This window comes from Oncorhynchus mykiss, chromosome 22 (genome assembly GCF_057628025.1).
Source record: "Oncorhynchus mykiss isolate SJ-2025 chromosome 22, ASM5762802v1, whole genome shotgun sequence".
Lineage (NCBI taxonomy): Eukaryota > Metazoa > Chordata > Actinopteri > Salmoniformes > Salmonidae > Oncorhynchus > Oncorhynchus mykiss.
In genome coordinates this window covers 46,056,352-46,079,763 of record NC_143043.1, presented here as the reverse complement: position 1 = coordinate 46,079,763, position 23,412 = coordinate 46,056,352, and the positions used below count along the sequence as shown (strand labels likewise).

Genomic DNA, 23,412 nt, shown 5'->3' with positions numbered 1-23,412 from the left:
AGTCCAGCAAGCACCAGGACCGTCTCCTAAAGTTGATTCAGCTGCGGGATTGGGGCACCACCAGTACAGAGCTTGCTCAGGAATGGCAGCAGGCAGGTGTGAGTGCATCTGTACTCACAGTGAGGCGAAGACTTTTGGAGGATGGCCTGGTGTCAAGAAGGGCAGCAAAGAAGCCACTTCTCTCCAGGAAAAACATCAGGGACAGACTGATATTCTGCAAAAGGCACAGGGATTGGACTGCTGAGGACTGGGGTAAAGTCATTTTCTCTGATGAATCCCCTTTCCGATTGTTTGGGGCATCCGGAAAAAACCTTGTACGGAGAAGACAAGGTGAGCGATACCATCAGTCCTGTGTCATGCCAAAGGTAAAGCATCATGAGACCATTCATGTGTGGGGTTGCTTCTCAGCCAAGGGAGTGGGCTCACTCACTATTTTGCTTAAGTACACAGCCATGAATAAAGAATGGTACCAACACATCCTCCGAGAGCAACTTCTCCCAACCATACAGGAACAGTTTGGTGACGAACAATGCCTTTTCCAGCATGATGCAGCACCTTGCCATCAGGCAAAAGTGATAACTAAGTGGCTCGGGGAACAAAACATTGATATTTTGGGTCCATGGCCAGGAAACTCCCCAGACCTTAATCCCATTGAGAATTTGTGGTTAATCCTCAAGAGGCGGGCGGACAAACAAAAACACACAAATTCTGACAAACTCCAAGCATTCATTATGCAAGAATGGGCTGCCATCAGTCAGGATGTGGCCCAGAAGTTCATTGACAGCATGCCAGGGCGAATTGCAGAGGTCTTGAAAAAGAAGGGTCAACACTGCAAATATTGATTCTGCATCAACTTCATGTAATTGTCAATAAAAGCCTTTGACACTTATGAAATGCCTGTAATTATACTTTAGTATTCCATAGTAACATCTGACAAAATTATCTAAAAACACTAACACAGCAAACTTTGTGGAAATAAATATTTGTGTCATTCTCAAAACTTTTGGCCACGACTGTACTTCCCAGATAGATTTCAGTGTGTCAAATCGGAGGGCCTGTTGTCCGAACCTCTGGCAGTCTCTATGGGGGTGCCACAGGGTTCAATTCTCGGCCCAACTCTTTTCTCTGTATATATCAATGATGTCACTCTGGCTGCTGGTGATTCTCTGATCCACCCCTATGCAGACAACACCATTCTGTATACTTCTGGCCCCTCTTTGGACACTGTGTTAACAAACCCCCATACGAGCTTCAATGCCATACAACACTCCTTCCGTGGCCCCCAATGCGACCTGTATGCGCTCATTGGCTGGCCCTCGCTACATATTCGTCGCCAAACCCACTGGCTCCAGGTCATCTATAAGTCTTTGCTAGGTGAAGCCTAATTTGGCCGCCTTTCCTAACAGTTATCTGCTGCCAATGACTGTTACTAATTGCAAAAATCACTGAAGCTAGAGACTTAAATCTCTCTCACTAACTTTAAGCATCAGCTGTCAGAGCAGTTTACCGATCACTGCACCTGTACACAGCCCATCTGTAAATAGCACACCCAACTGCCTCATCCCCATATTGTTATTTTTTTGCTATTTTGCACCCCAGTATCTCTTCTTGCACATCATCATCTGCACATCTATCACTCCAGTGTTAATTCTAAATTGTAATTATTTTGCCACCATGACCTATTTATTGCCTTACCTCCCTAAACTTACTACATTTGCACACACTGTATATAGATTTTTCTATTGTGTTATTTACTGTACGTTTGTTTATCCCATGTGTGGCTCGCTCTGACTCCTTCTCCGGTGATAGTTTTAGCAGAGAGGAAGAAGCAAAGCGAGAGGGCTCACTCTCGACAAAGTCTGTCCAGAAAACGCTGAATGCGTTTTTTTATGGGCATGTTAAGCAGAACTAAGCTTCTAGCCTGTCTTCCCGCCTTTGGGACAACGACTCCCCATTGTTAGGGTGGAGACATGAGCATCTCATCATTATACAGATCTCTGATTTTAGCCTCTTGCGAAATGGAAAGGAAAGTTGGCGATAGCACAGTGCTCTGTTCGGCTGCTGGCTTCCTCTAATGCAAATGGATGTCTTGCCAAAATTATACAATTACTCCTGTCTAAATAAAATCATTCAAAATACTTCACCAGAGAGCATGAATTAGCCACAGAGGATCATTAGCTTCTTTAAAAAATAGCTGTGGATTGTTTCAAATCCCAAGTGCATAGATAAGCCTATGCCTATTATGAGAAACACGCATTTAAGCGGCCTAGCTGATTGATTTGCTGCTGTCAGCGAAAAGCATCTAAAATATGTGTCTTGAGTATAATAGAAAATGTTGCAACAAGAAGAAGGGGAAGGGTGTGGAAAAGATATAGCGCTTCTCTCTCCAGCATACATGCACTCAGCTCTCCCAGAATGCGCTCAGCTGTCTCCCGCCAATTAGGGAGCATTCATTGTGTGAATGGTTTTCCATTTGTATATGTTGTATCAATTACCCATTACATTACATGTCACCTGTAGGCCTCGTAAATGTACCATTGGTCTACAATGCATGTTATCGGAGTGGAAACTTTGTTTGCAGAGTTCACAACCTGCTACACTTATGAGAAACAAGTCTTGGTTTATTTCATAACCATTTATGAGTTTTGTCAATTTTTTAAAACGGTCTTTTGTTTGGAGTGCTGCATGTGAGCAATGAGCATGTGTCTGGTTTCTCTCACAAAGTGCCGCCTGAGCACCCACAGAAGTAGGCCTACCTGCATATGTAGGAAAGTTCCCATTTGGGATTTCTGATTGTCTTAACTCACCACGCCCACCACTAATCATTCTTTTTTTTTCACCTCACACAGGAAGTCTTTACATTTTTTTTTACATCCTTTGTGAATAATAATTGTTCTTCACAGTATTTGAAACATATTTTCAACATACTCTCCCGGCCTCGATAATCGCCAAGCCTCGATGTGAAAGAGAAACATACAGAATCAGGATCTGATGATCTCGTATATCCAGTGGAAACGTCACAAAAAAACAGCTGTCTGTCCCGAGCTTACAGGTGCAAGAAATTCTAGGCAGACATGCGGAGTAGAGAGATTCATGATAATTTGAAAGAAATCTTATTTTCATTAGGATATATGAAGGCTTTAGGCCTATGTATTTTACTTAGTTGATGATGGAAGTTACAGGCCTACTGCCTATTATAGGCTATCTCTGAGTTCCATGCGCTCATTTCTTTAGCCGCCAATGGATCACAGTGTAATCTATCAAAGAGTCAATATGGCAGAGGCTGGTGCTATCGCCAGAGTTACATTTTAACATTTATATTTTATATTTTTTTAATTCAGATTTTTATGATTAACCATGGGACAATAAATTTGAGAAACGAAAATGTTATTATTGAAATTAAACTGTTCCACGAAAATGCGCATATAAAATAATCTCAACTGGCACACAGATCGGTAGAAATGGTAGGCTAAATTATAAGCTTCCCCAAAATTGAAACTCATGAGTTGTCTCTGGTCTTTTCTTTACCATAACACCCCAAAAAATTGTGAACCGGCAAGCGCGTGAACACACAGGAGGTCTCTTGATAAAACGTATGCAAATCAAAGGCCGCCCGCCCTGAACGTGATCAAATTTGAAAAAAAATCTTGAAGCCGTGATTTGAAATATAATGATGAATTCATGTTTTAAACAATGTATTAATTACATAATAATTGCCCTTATACAAGATAAACAAATAATAGTTGAGCTGGAAAGCCTGCTTCAAAACCGTTCAACAGCTGAATCCCAACATTTACTAATAACAACAGAACTCTTAACTCTAGAGTTAAGACTAGACCGAGATCACAAGAAGCACCAGAGAAAAGGATCCCTTCTCTCCTCATGGGACAATGCACCAGCCATATATCTATCAACGCTTCCACCAAATAACATGACTTTCATCCACAAGCAGTTCCGTTCCGCTGACTCTCAGATCCGCACAACACAAATCAAACTCAACATCCAGACATACAGTAGAACCTGGGCACATTCCATTTGAGGTGTAACTTTAGGCAGATCGTTTAATGTGTCCTTGATTTATTTACTTATCAAGAGCGAGCAACCCTCCCATTTGGTTTCAGCAAAGGAAGCGGAGATCTTTAAAATACATAATCAGCACGTAAATCATGCCCCCATTTATGTCTCTGTGGTAAATCTGTTATAGCGTCGATTCGCATACAGGCCTACAGTGTTAGTACATGTTGGTACTGTGAAGTGTCATCAAATGTCAAATAGGCCTACCTGTCGTTCAACAGTTATCGTATGCACACACACACACGCACACGCGCACACGCACACACACACACACACACACACACACACACCAGGGTTGGGGTCAATTTGAAATTAAGTCAGTCAGTTCAGAAAGTACATTTTGGCTTTTTTTTCAATTAAATTCAAATCACTTCCTCAATTGACTGCCTTCAATTCGAATTGACTCCAACCCTGACACACACACAGCTGCATTCACACAAGAACAAACACACGCACTGTAAAACATTTTTTTTAAAGTGTTAGCCTACCCTGTAAGTAGTCTTATAAGCATGAGTGATGTTTTGTTTGTTTGCTCTCCCTCCTATTAAAGTTCGACCAGTGGAGGGAGCTGATCGGTAACTACAGGAAATGGAGAGCAGAGCACGCCCCCATCCACATCGACGGGGCGGTAATGGAGCGGGCCGAGAGCTTCAAGTTCCTCAGTGTCCACATCACTCAATAATTAACATGGTCCACAGACACCCACACAGTTGTGAAGAGGGCACGTCAGCGCCTCTTCCACCTCATGAGGCTGAAAATATGTGTCATTGGCCCTCAGATCCTCAACAAGTTCTACAGCTACATCATTGAGAGTATATTGACTGGCTGCATCACCGCTTAGTAAGGCTTAGTTTGGCATCCAACCGCAAGGAGCTACAGAGGGCAGTGCATATGGCCCAGTACATCACTGGGGCCGAGCTCCCTACCATCCAATACATCTATGCCAGACGGTGTCAGAGGAAGGACCTAAGAATTGTCAAAGACTCCAGCCGCCCAAGTCACAGACTGTTCTCTTTGTACAGATGCACCAAGTCTGAAACCAACAGGACCCTGAACAGCTTCTACCCCCGAGCCATCAGACTACCAAATAGCTACCTGGACTATCTGCAATGACCCTCTTTGCACTAACTCTTTGGACTCATCACATACGCTGCTGCTACTGTTTATTATCTATCCTGTCGCCTAGTCAATTGACCACTACCTACAGTATATGTACATACACTATATATACAAAAGTATGTGGACACCCCTTCAAGTTAGTGGATTCGGCTATTTCAGCCACACCCGTTGAAGACAGGTGTATAACATCTAGCATACAGCCATGCAATCTCCATAGACAAACATCGGCAGTAGAACGTTTGGTGGAGGAGGAATAATGGTCTGTAGCTGTTTTTCATGGTTCGGGCTAGTTCCAGGGAAGGGAAATCTTAACATTACAGCATGCAATGACATTCTAGACAATTCTATGCTTCCAACTTTGTGGCAACAGTTTGGGGAAGGTCCTTTCCTGTTTCAGCATGACAATGCCCCAGTCCACAAAGCAAGGTCCATACAGAAATGGTTTGTCGAGATTGGTGTGGAAGAACTTTACTGGCCTGCACAGAGCCCTGACCTCAATCCCATCGAACAATTTTGGATTGAATTGGATCTTTGATTTGATCCACAAAATAATGAGTCATCAACGTTTTTTTTAATCAATAGTAAAATACACAATTTAAAATGAAATTGACATGCTAATGTGGCTGTAATGAACAATAGCCTTCACTCAAGTTCTGATGTTGCCGACAAACTGGAGAAGATGGACACAGAAATGTGGATTGGCCTATATTTTTGAAAGAAAAGTATTGTTTGCACTTCAAAGACGACAGCAATATTACTTTACTGGAAGAATAAGGGATAAGTGAAATTTGTGTTGTCTGTCTACCTCAATTCAATGTATTCCTAATATCGAGGTGCGCAGCCTATTGGGACCGTCCCAGCCGGTACTGAACACGCCTCCCGCAACCTCTGATAGGATCGGCGTTGCAAATCATCCCAATAACCCGTCACCTAATGCAGCCTATTCCATTTCAAAGACGTTCAAAGAGTCACATCCGTAGCGAATACACCGACCTAACGCGAAAAGCTAACAAACGGAGGAGTGTATGTTTGTTTTTGGACTATTCTAAAGCTTGGACCCGAGGCGAAGTTTGAAGGCTGCAGGAGGAATTCCTGGTGAGTAAAGTGTTTCGTTTATTTAGGAACCGCAAATACACATGGGATCAATAAGCGACAATACGAGTGGCTATGCCGTTGCATATAATGCGAACGGAGCCCCCCCCCCCATCAAGTAGGCTTTGGATACATTTACATGATTCATTATTTGAGAAAGAAAATGCATAGTACAACAGGAATAGAAAAACCGAGTGCAATATGATACTATATGTAGTGCGTAATGTTTTTGTGTTGAGTTTCTGTAGTAATGCGCTTCTTGTTGACCCACTTTGACCCCCATCCTCCTGTGTCAGGAGTCAGGACTATAACATGATAACCAGAATAGAGAGAGAAAATATGATCTAATGACTATATGAATAATACTTCCTATATGGGTGGAGAAAATGTAGCCTGTCATTTGAGTAAAATGAGACGTTCAAATTGATTATAATGTGAAATATATTTGAAAATCTGTTTTCGTGTTTGATATTAACAAATGATACTCCCTGAACAAAAGAGGACTGTTTGATTCTCCACAAGATAATTATTAGGCTACATATTACTAGTTACTGTTATTATTACACAATAATGACATTTCTACGTTTTGTAGGTGTTATATTCCTAAATCAAGAGGTTGGTTAATTCAAGGAGTAGAAACTATGAGCTCCATTTGGAACAGAACACACCCCTATCAGATTGTACTAAATACATACCACCCTCTGTGTGCAGTGCTATGCCATGCGTGCAGCTTCAATTTCACACGTTTGGTCAGTATTACAGGGTCCTGATCCACTGTTCAATATTGCAATGGATGTTAATGTAGACTAACATGAGCATGGAGGCTCCCATACCCTTGTCTTGTCCATGTACAGTGTTTTCCCTACCCCCAGACAGATGTATCCACGGAGGCCAGAGGTTGTTCGTAACACCCTCAGTGGTGGAGAGAAGGGGGCTTTGTTCACGGGGGGGTTGCTGCTGTTGCTATGTGGATTTTAGTGCATCTGTTTGGGAGTGGTCTCTCGTTGCTCCATATTCTGCAGTCAGAGGTTACTCCCCCCTGGTCACCCCTGCTCCCTCCTCCTCCCTCCTCCTTCCTCCTGCTAGGCTGCTCCCCTCTGAGTGCTCATACTGTGGTGGTAGTCCTGTCAGGTTGGCTCAGATCACTTTGCTGTGCATCCCTGTACCCATTTATGCCATGTATGAGTGCCACTAAAATCTGGTGGTCAGAGAAAAATGTCTGTTGATGACAAGAGGGTCCCTCCTCAGCCTGATCACTAGAAATATACTTTGATTTCGGACGTTTGAAAAGGTCCTGAGAACGTCCTGCTCAGCACTCACACACAAAAAAAAAGGAAAACGATTGGCCAACACTGGGTACGAGCTCGTGATGCTCAGAGCCGAAGTGCGCTGCTCAGACCACTGTGCCACTGCAGTTCACAATGATCTAGCAAGCCGTGAGAGTACTTGATGGTAATAGCGAGTTGTTTTTTTATAATACTTTTTTAAAGCCCTTCCCCAAACCAAACTAAACTGTTAACCTTTTGAGTTGCCTCTGTTTTAACCCTGTCAACACATGGAATGAACCCTGCAAAAAAGCAGAATTAATGTGTCAAAAATAGACGTTTATCCAAAATACGCAGATTTTAGAAGGGAAACTATGAGATGTTGTTGTCTTCCTATAGTAGCATAGACCACTTTATCACCGGGTATGATATTTTCCCTGGGGTTTCATCTGTGTCAAAGGTTAGATAAGGACACCGATACACTTCTAGACAATCTGTGCAACTAGTTGAAATCCCTAGCACGTCATCACCGACAACGACCTTACTTATGAACTGATATGTGATCAGAATAGAGGAGTAAATGAACTGATATGTGATCAGAATAGAGGAGTAAATGAACTGATATGTGATCAGAATAAGAGGAGTAAATGAACTTATATGTGATCAGAATAAGAGGAGTAAATGAACTGATATGTGATCAGAATAACAGGAGTAAATGAACTGATATGTGATCAGAATAGAGGAGTAAATGAACTGATATGTGATCAGAATAGAGGAGTAAATTAACTGATATGTCATCAGAATAGAGGATAAGTGTGTTTAATTCAGTGTGAAGAACCATCTGAGATGAAAGGTCCTCCAGTAAACGGAGGATGCGTCCCAAAGAGCACCCTATTCCCTTCATAGTGCCCTAATGTTGTATTTGTATTTATTATGGATCCCCATTAGTTCCTGCCAAGGCAGCAGGTACTCTTCCTGGGGTCCAGCAAAATTAAGGCAGTTATTCTTCTATCTACATTATTCCTCTGTCCATACTATTCCTCTATCCACCCTATTCCTCTATCTGCACTATTCTTCTATCTACATTATTCCTCTGTCCATACTATTCCTCTGTCCACACTATTCCTCCTCATTAGCTTGGACACAGTCCATTATGTGGTGTTCTGGTGGAAAGTGCTCCCGGTCACCCATTGTGACATCATCACCAGTCAACGTGGCGCTGCGGCTGGGCAGAGACAGATGTGCCACCTGGGGGGGGGGGGGGGGGGTGTAGTTGTAGGTGGCGGTGTGATGGACCAGGAATGGGGGACGGTGAGACACCCCCGGGTGTAATTTGAGACGTGGTTAATAACAACAAGGATGTGGAGGCAAGATGCAGGCTGTCTGGTCGTTATCCTCGGTGGCTCCTGGCAGGGGGATGGGGGATGGGGGCTGTTACCTGGCTGGAAGATGCAGGTATGGTGCTGGTGGAGGATGGTAATGGACTGCTGTAGGAACCCTCACTCAGTTATGTCCTGGGACAGACAGGTCTGCTGTTGAGCCTCCCTGCCAGGTTGATGGATGGCTTGTGTAACGTGCCTGATGGTCTTTCGTCCGTCCCTTTTTGCTTTCAAACACATGATAAACTAGGCCTGTTAAAGTATACTCTAAGTGCTTTCAACTCTGTGTTGGTCTTGCTAGAATGCTGTGTTGACTGTTTTCTCAGTGATAAATTGGTTCTGCCTGCCGTTTACAGTATCTGAGTTAGCTGCAGTAATTTAGCCCCAGGAACGAGATGCTATTGGAGAAAAAAACATGAGAATGGTGATAGTGCGTGCGAGAGAGAGAGAACGCACTGACACAGGAAGTCGTGGTGGAATATGCCACCCTGTTTCCTGGTGTAGACCTGGATGGCAGACCAGAGCATGTCTGGTAGTTAATCAGCAGACAGATAAAGAAATTTCAGTTTTCCATTTTTACTAACAGACATCGGGCCTTTAGTATAGCCTTTGACAGACATATAGTCTATAGTATTGAATATGGCGTTTACTTCTAAAGGGAATGCGCCTTATGAAATGTTTCACACATCCTTTCATAAAGTTAATGTCCAACTTTTTTATAAGGGTCAAGCTCTATCTTTTCCTGTTGCAGGCTTCTCTCTCTCTCTCTCTCTTCTCTCCCTCGCCCTCTCTCTCTCTCTCTCTCTCTTCTCTCCCTCGCCCTCTCTCTCTCTCTCTCTCTCTCTCTTTCTCTCTGCTCTCTTCTCTCTTTTACTCTCTTTCGCTCTTTCTCTTTCACTCTCTTTCGCTCTCTCTCTTTCACTCTCTCTCTCTCCTTCTTGCGCTCTCCAGCTCTATCTGCACTCTCCTTCTCTCTCAGCACTCTCCTTCTCTCTCAGCTCTCTCCTTCTCTCTCAGCTCACTCCTCTCTCAGCTCTCTCCTTCTCCCTATGCTCTCTCCTTCTCCCTCTGCTCTCTCCTTCTCCCTCTCCTCTCTCTCTCTCTCTCTCTCTCTCTCTCTCTCTCTCGCTCCCTCTGCTCTCTCTCTCGCTCCCTCTGCTCTCTCCTTCTCCCTCTGCTCTCTCCTTCTCTCTCTCTCTCTCTCTCTCTCTCTCTCTCTCGCTCCCTCTGCTCTCTCTCTCGCTCCCTCTGCTCTCTCCTTCTCCCTTTGCTCTCGCCTTCTCCCTCTGCTCTCTCTCTCTCTCTCTCTCGCTCCCTCCCTCTGCTCTCTCCTTCTCCCTCTGTCTCTGTCTCTCTCTCTCTCTCTCTCGCTCCCTCTGATCTCTCCTTCTCCCTCTGCTCTCGCCTTCTCCCTCTGCTCTCTCTCTCTCTCTCTCTCTCTCTCTCTCTCTCTCTCTCTCTCTCTCTCTGTCTCGCTCTGTCCTCTCTCTCTTTCGCTCTCTCTGCTCTCTCTCTCTGCTCTCTCTCTCTGCTCTCTCTCTCTGCTCTCTCTCTCTGCTCTCTGCTTCTCTTGCTCTCTCTGTCTGTTTTCTCCTCCTCCCTCTCTTGAATTTGAATTCAGATTGCTTAATTGGCATGAAATACAATTTGTAGATATTGCCAAAGCAGTATAGTGGTACAGTATTTCAGTAAATAAAGTACAATGCAGTAAGTATAATGAAATCTAGTTCATTTCAGTAGTAGTAATAATAGTACATATAATCATGTATACAGGATATAACACTACTGGTGTTGTATTCTGTAATCTTCGCTCGATAAATGTAATTAAAGAAAATACGATTATAAAAATAAATAATAGCTAATAAATAAACAACAACATGAATGATGGTTCCACTATGTATTACTGTCAGTTATATACAATGTAAATATAAATAAACAACAACATGATGATGGTTCCACTAGTAAGTTAAATACAATGTAAATACTTCAGGGAATTACTGGTCATGGGATGTCCCTCAGGTTATGGCAATGATATACATACATACAAGGGCTCCTGAGTGGCGCAGCGGTCTAAGGCAATGCATCTCAGTGCAAGAGGCATCAATCCCTGGTTCAAATCCAGGCTCTATCACATCTGGCTGTGATTGGGAGTCCTATAGGGCGGTGTACATTTTGTAATATTTGCTGATCCTCCCTCACCCAGAATAATTCCCAGCTATATGTCATTAGTAAATGGACAGGAGTTGGGAATTGATTTAGATATTTCTTGAAAAAATATGATCATATTGAGGAGTATTTACCACAGTAGAGGGAAAGTGCACCATCTGTCTCTACCTCCCAAGTCGTGCAGTGACCACATAGACCCTCCTCTTTGGGTAGCCATGTCTTTCTGTCTCCCTTTTTTTATAGACACACACACACACACACACACACACACACACACACACACACACACACACACACACACACACACACACACACACACACACACACACACACACACACATATATATATTTGGTTAGGATAGGTCTCTCTCTCTCCTCTCTCTCTGATCTCTCTTTCTCTCTTTCAATTCATTTCAAGGGTCTTTATTGGCATGGGAAACATGTTTGCATTGCCAAAGCAAGTGAAATAGATAAACAAATATGAAATAAACTATAAAAAGTGAACAGTAAACATTACAATCACACAAGTTCCAAAAGACTAAAGACATTTCAAATGTCACATTATGTATATATACAGTGTTGTAACGATGTACAAATTGTTAAAGTACAAAAGTGAAAATAAATAAACATAAATATGGGTTGTATTTACAATGGTGTTTGTTCTTCACTGGTTGCCCTTTTCTTGTGGCAACAGGTCACAAATCTTCCTGCTGTGATGACACACTGGTATTTCAACCAAAAGGTATGGGAGTTTATCAAATTTGGATTTGTTTTTTAATTCTTTGTGGGTCTGTGTAATTTGAGGGAAATGTATGTCTCTAGTATGGTCATACATTTATTTGACAGGAGGTTAGGAAGTGCAGCTCAGTTTCCACCTCATTTTGTGGCAGTGTGCACATAGCCTGTCTTCTCTTGAGAGCCAGTTTTGCCTGCGGCGGCCTTTCTCAATAGAAAGGCTATGCTCACTGAGTCTGTACATAGTCAAAGCTTTCCTTAAGTTTGGGTCAGTCACAGTGGTCAGGTATTCTGCAACTGTGTACTCTCTGTTTGGAGCCACATAGCGTTCTAGTTTGCTCTGTTTTTTTGTTAATTCTTTCCAATGTGTCAAGTAATTATCTTTTTGTTTTCTCCTGATTTTGTTGGGTGTAATTGTGTTGCTGTCCTGGGACTCTGTGTGGTATGTTTGTGTTCTCTCTTTCTCTCTCTGGACTGAAAGACAGTATACAGAAATACTCCACAAGGAGACTCAGGAACTTCTCAGCTGCCCTCACACAGTCCTCTCAAATCAAAGGTGCACACTTGTCATCGCCATGATGTTCAATTGGGTCACAGCTCAAAGTGGAGGTAAGTGGTGGTCGAGATCTGAGTTCCGAGCTATGATCCGGCATCTGTAATACTCAGAACATTCACAAATTAGTCCAATCAGGTTTAAGATGGCTCTTTTGATTATTCTCAATCAAATTATGCACACGGTTACTGTATTTTTGAGGACAGTACTTTAATTGTAATCTGTAGCCTACGCGTGTTAACCAACAATTACTGTAGATTATGTGGTTCCCTTTAGCTGATGTATATTCCTGTAGTCTGACATACTAATAATGCTGCTCTCTGGGAATTATTCGGCAAAGTTTGTGGAAGTTTAACCGCATGGATGACTTTTACGACCAGATGTATCTGTTCGGTCACTGCTCCAACGCTCCGTACTGCAGGGTAGAAACCCTTCTAACATCTAGTGGAATCATAAGGGCATGGCTGTGTGCATAAGAAACCCAATGGTCCAAACCTCATGTCTGTTATAATCAGTCTGTTATCATAATCAGTTTTTATCCTTGTGAGTTTTTATCTTTGTGAATGGCCAGAATTAGGGTGACTAAATCAATGGAGGCCAGAGAAAAAAAAGTGGTTTGAAATCAGGAAAACTGCATCGTGTCAGCTACATTTTTCTGGAAAAAGGGCACTATCTAGAACCTCAAAGGGCTCTTTGGCTGTCCTCATAATATAACCATTTGAAGAACCCTTTTTGGTTCCAGGTAGAACCCTTTTGGTTCCAGGTAGAACCCCTTTGAGTTCCATTTAGAACCCTTTCCACAGAGGGTTCTACATGGAACCAAAAAGGGCTGTACCTGGAACCACAAAGAGGCCTCCTATGGGGACAGCTGAATAATCCTTTTGGAACCCTTTTTTCTAATAGTGTCGGCTTGATTCTGGGCTACTAGCTACCTGACCGGCTCACTTTCCTGTCGAACTCATCTTCCTTCAGGACATAAAACAATATAAGAGGGAAGAGGGATGGTGATTTTGAGACGTTCATATTTTTCATTTTGCACAAAAACAAGCGTACCTGTATGAAATGTCAAACAGAGCACTGAGCGTGTACCAAGCTGTTTATTTTCAAAGACTTTATCCTCATCAGGTCGTCTCATTCTAATTTTGTTTTTTTGCGACCCGCGGGAACAACTCGACTACAAAATGTATTCAAGGCTCGAACCACCCAGGTTATAATGTAGGATATATTATGAAATCTGACTTTTTGGATTTAATGTTAATGATATGTGAGAGAAAGACCCCACTGGACGATTCAGAACATAATCAGAACATAATCCTATTTGTCCTGGTGAAATGTATTTTATAACATAAGGAAGGGAAATGTAATTACCAAAGCGCGTTCTCACCCACACTGGGCAGCGTGGGTAGACACCCTTTAATTAAGCAATAATACCCAAGGGGGTGTGGTATATAGGCCAATTTACCACGGCTAGGGGCTGTTTTCAAGCACAACGCAATACAGAGTGCCTGGACACAGCCCATAGCCACTTAGCCGTGGAATATTGGCCATATATCACAAACCCCTGAGGTTCCTTATTATAAACTATTATAAACTGGTTACCAATGTAATTAGAGCAGTAAAAATAAATGTTTTGTCAAACGCCTTGGCTGTCAGCCAATCAGCATTCAGGGCAGTTTATAATTATAAGTATTAACTAAAAACTAACTAGGTTTACTTTTTTTGTCTGTGGATTAATCATCGGACAAGAGAAACACATGATTTTGTTTGACTCCGGGTAATAATTCTACAAATCACCAAATCAAATCAAATCAAATGTTATTGGTCACATACACATGGTATTTTAACCTGCGTAGTCATGACCGCGATGGCGGACGCACGTGTGTGTAGTCAGTATATTAGTTAACAGAAAACCTCTGGCAGGGTTTTCCTAGGATTTCCCATGGCTGCAGAGGGGTGTGTCCTTGTAGAATCCAGTTCAGTTTCAGATTTTGATTCTAATTACCACCCCTTGGCATCTTTCCGAATGGTTTCGTGAAAACAGATGTATTTGATTTGTCCACACCGTATCCCTCAAGCCACTGTGTGCCTGGAAGAGGCTTCCATCTTGGGGTGAACCTGCTGTCTCTTATTGTCCTGGTATATTGGGGTTAAGGATGCTTGATTACCATATTCTGCTGTATTTTATTGTCCTGGTATATTGGGGTTAAGGATGCTTGATTACCATAATCTGCTGTATCGACCGAGTGGCAGATCCTAAATATTCAACTGATATGAATTTTCTGTGTTTTGATATCTGGGTGGTTTCATGCTGTGTATTTTCTCATCACAGAGTGTTGCGGTGTTCATTTGCATTGCAGTGAAGTATGAAGAACCGCTGATTAACCTCCATTTTAGTGTGCAGGCAAGTTCGGCACCCTGCTCAACCCTTTGAATGGAACAGAGCGTAAAGGGGCACGGTTCTTCTATCCACAACCAGAGATACAAGCACGTCTCTTGAGAAATGTCGTTTGATGATATTTCTTTGAAGTTCAGCACTTTTATGCCATGAATGTGATTGGATGGTGTCTTATGCATAAATCATGCTTTGTACTAGTACTAGGAGTATCCATGGGGTTTTTTTCTGCAAAGTTACCCATTTTTCTGGCATGCAAACGGAAAGCAAGCAATAAAACTCAGTCAAATAAATTAAAGGATCATTCATTTCCTTTCTATTAAGCCATTTCCTGTTTTACATTCTGTTTATTGAATTCCTAAGCTTGGATATACTACAATAATCACAGTTGTTCTTCCCATGAGTAAAATAATAATTCCCTTCCATGACCTGAGCATTTCCAATAGTAAAATGTAACATTCAACATTGTTTTGTAGTTGTCTAAGACCTAAGCCCATCTTCAATTGAACGCTTGAAACGATATTTTCTGACTGTGAGTCGATCAGTCCAATTTTCCTCAGGTTACATGGTCATTTTCTTCCAAACGAAGTGGCCAGTCATTCCGACTTTGAAGTCAGGCCTTTACAGAACATATTGTTTAAAGCTGAAGCACTGTGTCTAATTGTGTGCTTTTTTTTTGACAGACTCTGTTGTTGGGAAGAAAGGAGTTCATGTTCAAATGTGGTCTCATATTTACTGAGAGAAATGAGATCGTCACAAGGCGAGCAGACCTGTAAGATCTCCTGTAACTTCAGTGTCACTTCCACGGGCTGCTATGGAGTAAATCGGAGAAGCAGAGATTTGTTGAGTTCTGGTTGGAAAGATCAAATCAAATTGTATTAGTCACATGGGCCGAATACAACAGGTGTAGACCTTACAGTGAAATGCTTACTTACGAGCCCCTAACCAACAGTGCAGTTTAAACAAAATATGGATAAGAATAAGAGATAAAAGTAATAAGTAGTTAAAGAGCAGCAGTAAAAAATAACAATATATTTAGGGGGGGTGCCAACTGTCTTTTATCAACAGTTGACGGGTTGTTTATATGGGTCTTGTCGTCTGTCTCGTTACTGCAGGCCCAGCCTCAGCACTGTTGGCCTCAAATGTTCAATCAATCTCAAACAAAATCAGAACCAGTCCAGTTTTATAGCTGTTCAGCAATAACACTGTACTGTACATTTATTCATCCACCTGGGGAACACCAAAGAGGAGCTTTCCTCATTAAACCTTTAAAGTCACCTGTCCAATCCCGGCACATGTGGTGTAAAATGATTTTGTCACTGAGCAGGGAGGTTTGTCCCGTCCTGTGTACTGTACCTCTATTTAAACAAAAGGGATAAATCCCAATTAGCTCCTATGTTGACTTCAACTGGACCCATGGCTTCATGTTGCCATCAAGTTCACAGGGATCAGGTGCAGACCCTCTCTCCGAACCTTCTACAGCTGTGTCCGAACCTTCTACAGCTGTGTCCGAACCTTCTACAGCTGTGTCCGAACCTTCTACAGCTGTGTCCGAACCTTCTACAGCTGTGTCCGAACCTTCTACAGCTGTGTCCGAACCTTCTACAGCTGTGTCCGAACCTTCTACAGCTGTGTCCGAACCTTCTACAGCTGTGTCCGAACCTTCTACAGCTGTGTCCGAACCTTCTACAGCTGTGTCCGAACCTTCTACAGCTGTGTCCGAACCTTCTACAGCTGTGTCTGAACCTTCTACAGCTGTGTCCGAACCTTCTACAGCTGTGTCCGAACCTTCTACAGCTGTGTCTGAACCTTCTACAGCTGTGTCCGAACCTTCTACAGCTGTGTCCGAACCTTCTACAGCTGTTACGGGGTACATCACCCCCCACCTCAGCCCCTCTGTTTCCCACCAAACCCCAGTCACATGTGAGATATTAAAAAGTATTCTGTTTAACCCTCTTTTGATGTTATGATCAATGTTCACATTTCTATAGAACTTTGTTTAATCCTGCTCATGTTTGCTTTGAAATGAACGTGTCTTTTTTTTAATGATCATAATATATTTACTGTTTTCATATTCATAGGTTAGGTCGTAAACATGATTCAATACTAAAGGACAGCCAAATACAGGCAAATTTTACAAGCTTTGTTTGAGAAAAAAAAAAGCTACAGCTACAGGCCAGAAAACACAGAATGTCGGGATAAAGGTCGTTATTTAGACATTTGGGAAATGACCCTGTGATTAAGAGGAGTGCTCGCCTGGTCTTTGTTGTGTGATGTCACGACAGCATTTGAGTTAATGTGATTTATGTAGGCCTAAATGCTTCAATAAATACTGATCATATTTTAATGGGATGAAGTTAAAAGTAGAGGTCGACCGATTATGATTTTTCAACGCCGATACCGATTAATGGACACAAAAAAAGCCGATACCGATTAATCGGCCGATTCTTCTTTTTTTTTTACATTTATTTGTAATAATGACAATTACAACAATACTGAATGAACACTTATTTTAACTTAATATAATACATCAATAAAATCAATTTAGATTCAAATAAATAATGAAACATGTTCAATTTGGTTTAAATAATGCAAAAACAAAGTGTTGGAGAAGAAAGTAAAAGTGCAATATGTGCAATGTAAGAAAGCTAACGTTTAAGTTCCTTGCTCAGAACATGAGAACATATGAAAGCTGGTGGTTCCTTTTAACATGAGTCTTCAATATTCCCAGGTAAGAAGTTTTAGGTTGTAGTTATTATAGCAATTATAGGACTATTTCTCTCTATACCATTTGTATTTCATTAACCTTTGACTATTGGATTTTCTTATAGGCACTTTAGTATTGCCAGTGTAACAGTATAGCTTCCATCCCATTCCATCCCACCAGGAACACAATTAAAACAGCCACCCTCGAAGCAGTGTTACCCATCGCTACACAAAAGCCGCGGCCCTTGCAGAGCAAGGGGAACAACTACTCCAAGTCTCAGAGCAAGTGACGTTTGAAACGCTATTAGCGTGCACCCCGCTAACTAGCTAGCTATTTCACATTGGTTACACCAGCCCAATCTCGGGAGTTGATAGGCTTGAAGTCATAAACAGCTGCTGGCAAACGCACGAAAGTGCTGTTCGAATGAATGATTACGAGCCTGCTTCTGCCTACCATCGCTCAGTCAGACTGCTCTATCAAATCATAGACTTAGTTATAACATGATAACACACAGAAATACAAGCCTTAGGTCATTAATATGGTCGCATCCGGAAACTATCATCTCAAAAACAAGATGTTTATTCTTTCAGTGAAATACAGAACCGTTCCGTATTTTATCTAACGGGTGGCATCCATAAGTCTAAATATTCCTGTTACATTGCACAACCTTTAATGTTATGTCATAATTACGTAAAAGTCTGGCAAATTAGGCGGCCCAAGCTGTTGCATATACACTGACTCTGCGTGCAATGAACGCAAGAGAAGTGACACAATTTCACCTGGTTAATATTGCCTGCTAAATAAAATAAAAGAGAGCCGCACACTCTTGGAGCTCAGATGCAAAAAATGTAATACCAACGTTTCAACAGCCAAGCTGTCTTCATCAGGGTATAATCACAAACACTGCGGGATGACTCGTTTATATAGTGTCAAAAGACACAGGTGTCTGTAATCATGACCAGGAGTGGCCTAATATCATTGGTTAATAATCAAATATTAAAATGTCATACAAAGAACAGCATACAAACAAATGGATAGCATACGATCGTAGATTAATTTGACTATACAAGTTTACACACAATTACAATGGCAAAGTCACAATAATCACAAGAATGGCTTCAGATCAAAGTCTACGTTGAGACCGAAGGGCGCAAGGGTCTTTAAATTAAAGATCCAGGCAGCCTCTCGTTTTAACAATAAATTATCAAGGTCACCCCCTCTCCTAGGGAGGGTGACATGTTCGATGACAATATAACGCAGAGACAAAATCGAGTGGCCTGTCTCCAAGAAGTGGGCCGCAAGTGGATAAGTAAAGTTTTTACACCTAATGGTGCTACGATGCTCTGAGATACGTACTTTTAATACTTTCGCTTTTTTTTTACCTACATAATTTTTACCACAAGAACAAGTTATAAGATAAATAACTGCCTTAGTGGAGCACGTAATAACACCTTTGATTGGGATCGATTTCCCTGTTTGTGGGTGTTTGAAGGATCTACATTTATAAGTGCCATTGCATTGAGCACAGCCATTACATTTGTAATTTCCATCCAGTAGGGGCACAAATAGACGTTGTTCAGGAATATCTTGGGGTGGTAAATCAGAGTTTACCAATTGGTCTCTGAGATTTCTGCCCCGCGAGAATACGACCAAGGGAAGGTCCGAAAACACATTACCGAGACTATCATCGGATTTTAGGATGTGCCAATGTTTGTGAACAATTCCCTTAATTTGTTCAGAACGCTTTGAATAGCGGGTAGTTAGAACGCAAGAATGCGTCTTTTTGCGAGACTGACCTTGAAAAAGGTCATGTCTCGTTTTGTTTTTAATATTGCCTGCTAACCTGGATTTCTTTTAGCTAAATATGCAGGTTTAAAAATATATACTTCTGTGTATTGATTTTAAGAAAGGCATTGATGTTTATGGTTAGGTACACATTGGAGCAACGATGCGCACCGTATCGATTATATGTAACGCAGGACATGCTAGATAAACTAGTAATATCATCAACCATGTGTAGTTAACTAGTGATTATGAGTGATTGATTGTTTTTTATAAGATAAGTTTAATGCTAGCTAGCAACTTATCCTGGCTTACTGCATTCGCGTAAAAGGCAGTCTCCTCGTGGAGCGCAATGTAATCAGGTGGTTAGAGCGTTGGACAAGTTAACTGTGAGGTTGCAAGATTGAATCCCCCGAGCTGACAAGGTAAAAATCTGTCGTTCTGCCCCTGAACGAGGCAGTTAACCCACCTAGGCCGTCATTGAAAATAAGAATGTGTTCTTAACTGACTTGCCTAGTTAAATACAGATTAAATAAAGGTGTGAAAAAAAATAATAATAAGAAATGTTTAAAAAATCTGACAAATCGGTGTCCATAAATACCGATTTCCGATTGTTATGAAAACTTGAAATCGGCCCTAATTAATCGGACATTTCCGATAAATCGGTCGACCTCTAGTTAAAAGTAAATGAAGCTTTGATCGCATTGCACTTGGAGCATTCTTTTATTTTCTAGAAGGCCCTAAAACATTAACTCCACAGTTGAAAGTTCCCTGCTCCTTTAAATGGAGTGGTGTCTTGTCTTCTAAAGTATATAACTAGCCTACTCACTAGCAATTGAATGGAACAGTTTATTAGGTACACCCATCTAGTACCGGGTCGGACACACCTTTGCCTCCAGACCAGCCTGAATTCTTCGGGGCATGGAAACGTTGCTCAATTGGAATCAAGGGACCTAACGTGTGCCAGGAAAACATTCCTCACACCATTAAACCACTGCCTCCAGCCTGTACCATTAACACCAGGCAGGATGGGGCCATGGACTCATGCTGCTTATGCCAAATCCTGACAACAGGAACTGGGATTCGTCGGACCAGGCAATGTTTTTTCTCTCCTCAATTGTCCAGTGTTGGTGATTGTGTGCCCACTGGAGCTGATTCTTCTTGTTTTTAGCTGATAGGAGTGGAACTTGGTGTGGTCGTCTGCTGCAATAGCCCATCCGTGACAAGGACTGACGAGTTGTGCGTTCCTAGATGCCGTTCTGCCCACCACTGTTGTACTGCGCCGTTATTTGCCTGTTGTATTCCGCCTGTTAACTTGCGTGATTCTTGCCATTCTCCTTCGACCTCTCATCAACAAGCTGTTTTCCCCCACAGGACTTCCGATGACTGAAGGTCTTTTGTCTGCCGCACCATTCTCTGTAAACCCTAGACACTGTCGTGTGTGAAAAGCCCAGGAGGTCAGCCATTTCTGAGATACTGGAACCTGCGCGCCCAGCACCCACCATCAGACCATACTCAAAGTTGCTTAGGTCACTCGTTTTGCCCAGGCTAACGTTCAATTGAACAGTAACTGAATGCCTCAATGCCTGCTTTATATGGTTCGAAAAGGAGCAAACCATTTTCGTGAACAGGGTGGTGTACCTAATAAACTGTATACACCAACACAAACAGGCATTGACTATAATGACTATATTGCCAAACTGTTGAGCCATACAATCCTAATTAAGTCTTCATTATATAATGTGTCTCTTTCCTGACACTCTCTTTTATTACAGGCCCAGACAGTTTCACCCTACTGTGGTAAATCTGCATATCTCATAGCTTGTGTCTATCATCATGTGACTTAAGTCTGGTTTAAAAGGAGTACCTAGGCAGATCCCATGTCAAGGCCAAGGCAGGCGACATTCCGCTGTATCATTATTGTAGAGTGGACACCCTTTATTCCTGGCCATGGCATTTGTAGGCTGTAGCCAGCAGCCTGCTCCCTCCATGAGTACCAGCTACATGGCTAATCCTCTGGGTCTTCGTAGGCGCCAAGCGGTCGAGATGGGGATTAGAAAGTTATACAACTGACCTGGAGCACTTCAAAAGAAAACTGCTGAATTAGGTTTGTGCTGGTCGCATGTAGGATTTCAATGAAGCAGCCAGTGATTCTGATCCGATCTGACTCCCAATCTGCGTCCCAAATGGCACCCTATTCCCTATATAGTGTCCTACTTTTGACCGGAGCTCTATAAGCCCTGGTCAAAAGTAGTGCACTGTATACATTTTATTTGTCAGTGCGTTTAGCAGATGTTATTGCGGGTGTATCGATATGCTTGTGTTTCTAGCTCCAACGGCGCAGTAATATCTAACAATTCACAACATTACACAAAAATCTCAAGTAATGGAATGGAATTAAGAATATATAAATACATAGACGAGTGAAGTCAGAGTGGCATAGAATAAGATACAGTAGAATAGGATAGAATACAGTATATATGAGACAAGTAATGCAAAATATGTAAATGTTATCGGGAATACTGGGTGCCATGTGGAATGCAACCCCGGGGTTTGTGGGTAGGCTACCAAGGGGCTGGGGCATCGTTGGCTGCTGCCATATGGCAAATGACAAGAGAGATGGTGGTTGGTGAAGCATTGTTCTGGCTCTTTTGGATCAATGGGGGTTTGTCTCGACTGTGGATGTCAGCCCTGCGTTTAATCAGCTTTACTTTGTTACTCTGAATCGCTCTGAGAGAATAGCATAATTGGATTTGTTATGGGACAAAAGGTCTTCATACTGCATAGATTTGTTGAGCTTTTTTTTTCAGCAGAGAAGGCAAGTTCAGGCAAACCCCTCCTACGGTAACATAACACTGGGTCTTATTATGCTATAATAATAACGTTTATCGTATTTTATTCCCTTCTGTTCCCTGGGTCCAACGCGGTTGAAATGTGCACAAATGTAAAAGGCACACAGCACAGGAAGAAAAGCTTGCAGGTACTACCTTACCACTCTCCCCTCCTTCTCTCCCCCCTCCCTCCCTACCTTCTCCATTCCTCCCTCCCTTACTGAATCTGATCAGACCAGTTCTCGGAGTCACAAGACTCCTGGTGATTTGCATTTCTGCTGCTCAGTCAGAAGGGAGGAACCACAGTTCACAGGTCGTTGCTCAGCCCAGGAGATGGTGTTGCGGTCCACACGTTGCCTTACAATGCTGGCAGCATTACAGAAAGGGTCTCTACTGCTCTCACCCACAAGGCTCAGGCACGGAACCTAAACGTTTTGGGTTGGGGTTTGGATTTTTATATCTGAAGTAATATTAACGTGAGGTCTGACTTTGGCAACATATCTGAAAGGAGAATGGGATGGGATGACAGTGTGTCCAGGTGTACGGAGGCAAGGCAAATGTCATTCTGTTTCTTACAGTATGTGGATCTGCAACTAGAGAATACATTTCACTAAGGTTGTGTGATGAATGGGGTTTGTTTGTTTATGAGTGGTGTTAATGTTTCCCTCCTCCAATGTCCACAACCACCTGGAGTTATTCACTACTCCCCTTGGGCCATGAGGGGCACTGAGAGGGACCTTATAAGGATGAAGGGCCACTTTGGTTCATTGCTTCCCTATTGACCTCTCACATCAGGCTAATTAAGCGTAAGGCACTCCTAGACACACACCTTTTTCCTATGCATTTGCATTTAAAGCCACAATCCCGAGTCTGTGATCTGTTGCTCCGACCAGCCACTTGTTTTGGTGAAAAACTAAAAGGGAGAGGTTTGGGGAAATGCAACCGCTCTAAAATGTTTTAAAGGCTGGAGTGTGATGCTTTGACCTTTAACCTGTCACCTCAGAGTGAGATTCGTCCTGTCCGTGTGGTGGAATGGATAAAGAGAGAGTGAAAAATACTACACAGGTAAATAAATGAGACCTAAGAAATGAGACCGTGGGTTCCTCCTCTTCTTCTCCAACAGTGATAACCTCTACGGCTGTGCGATCCGCCAACCAACAGTGTATCAGCCCCTGCCGTCAGACCTGTTAAACAAAAGGGAACATTCCAACCTTATACAAACAATTGACCACAGCTTCCTGCCAGCAGGTGGCAGGTATGAAGGTTTTCATGACAAGTGTAGTTAATGGCAGATGACCTGGCAGAGGTTAAGGGAGG

The 23,412-nt window shown here is 42.4% G+C and overlaps 1 protein-coding gene across 1 annotated transcript in view; it reads left to right on the top strand.

Moving 5' to 3' along the window:
- Nucleotides 1-6,051: 6,051 nt before the first annotated feature.
- The window catches only part of LOC110501878 (ly6/PLAUR domain-containing protein 6), a 38,174-nt gene continuing 20,813 nt past the window's right edge, over nucleotides 6,052-23,412 (top strand). The window contains exon 1 of the mRNA XM_036959327.2: nucleotides 6,052-6,288. The gene's annotated coding sequence lies outside the window, so the exon portion shown is untranslated. The remainder of the gene's footprint in view (nucleotides 6,289-23,412) is intronic.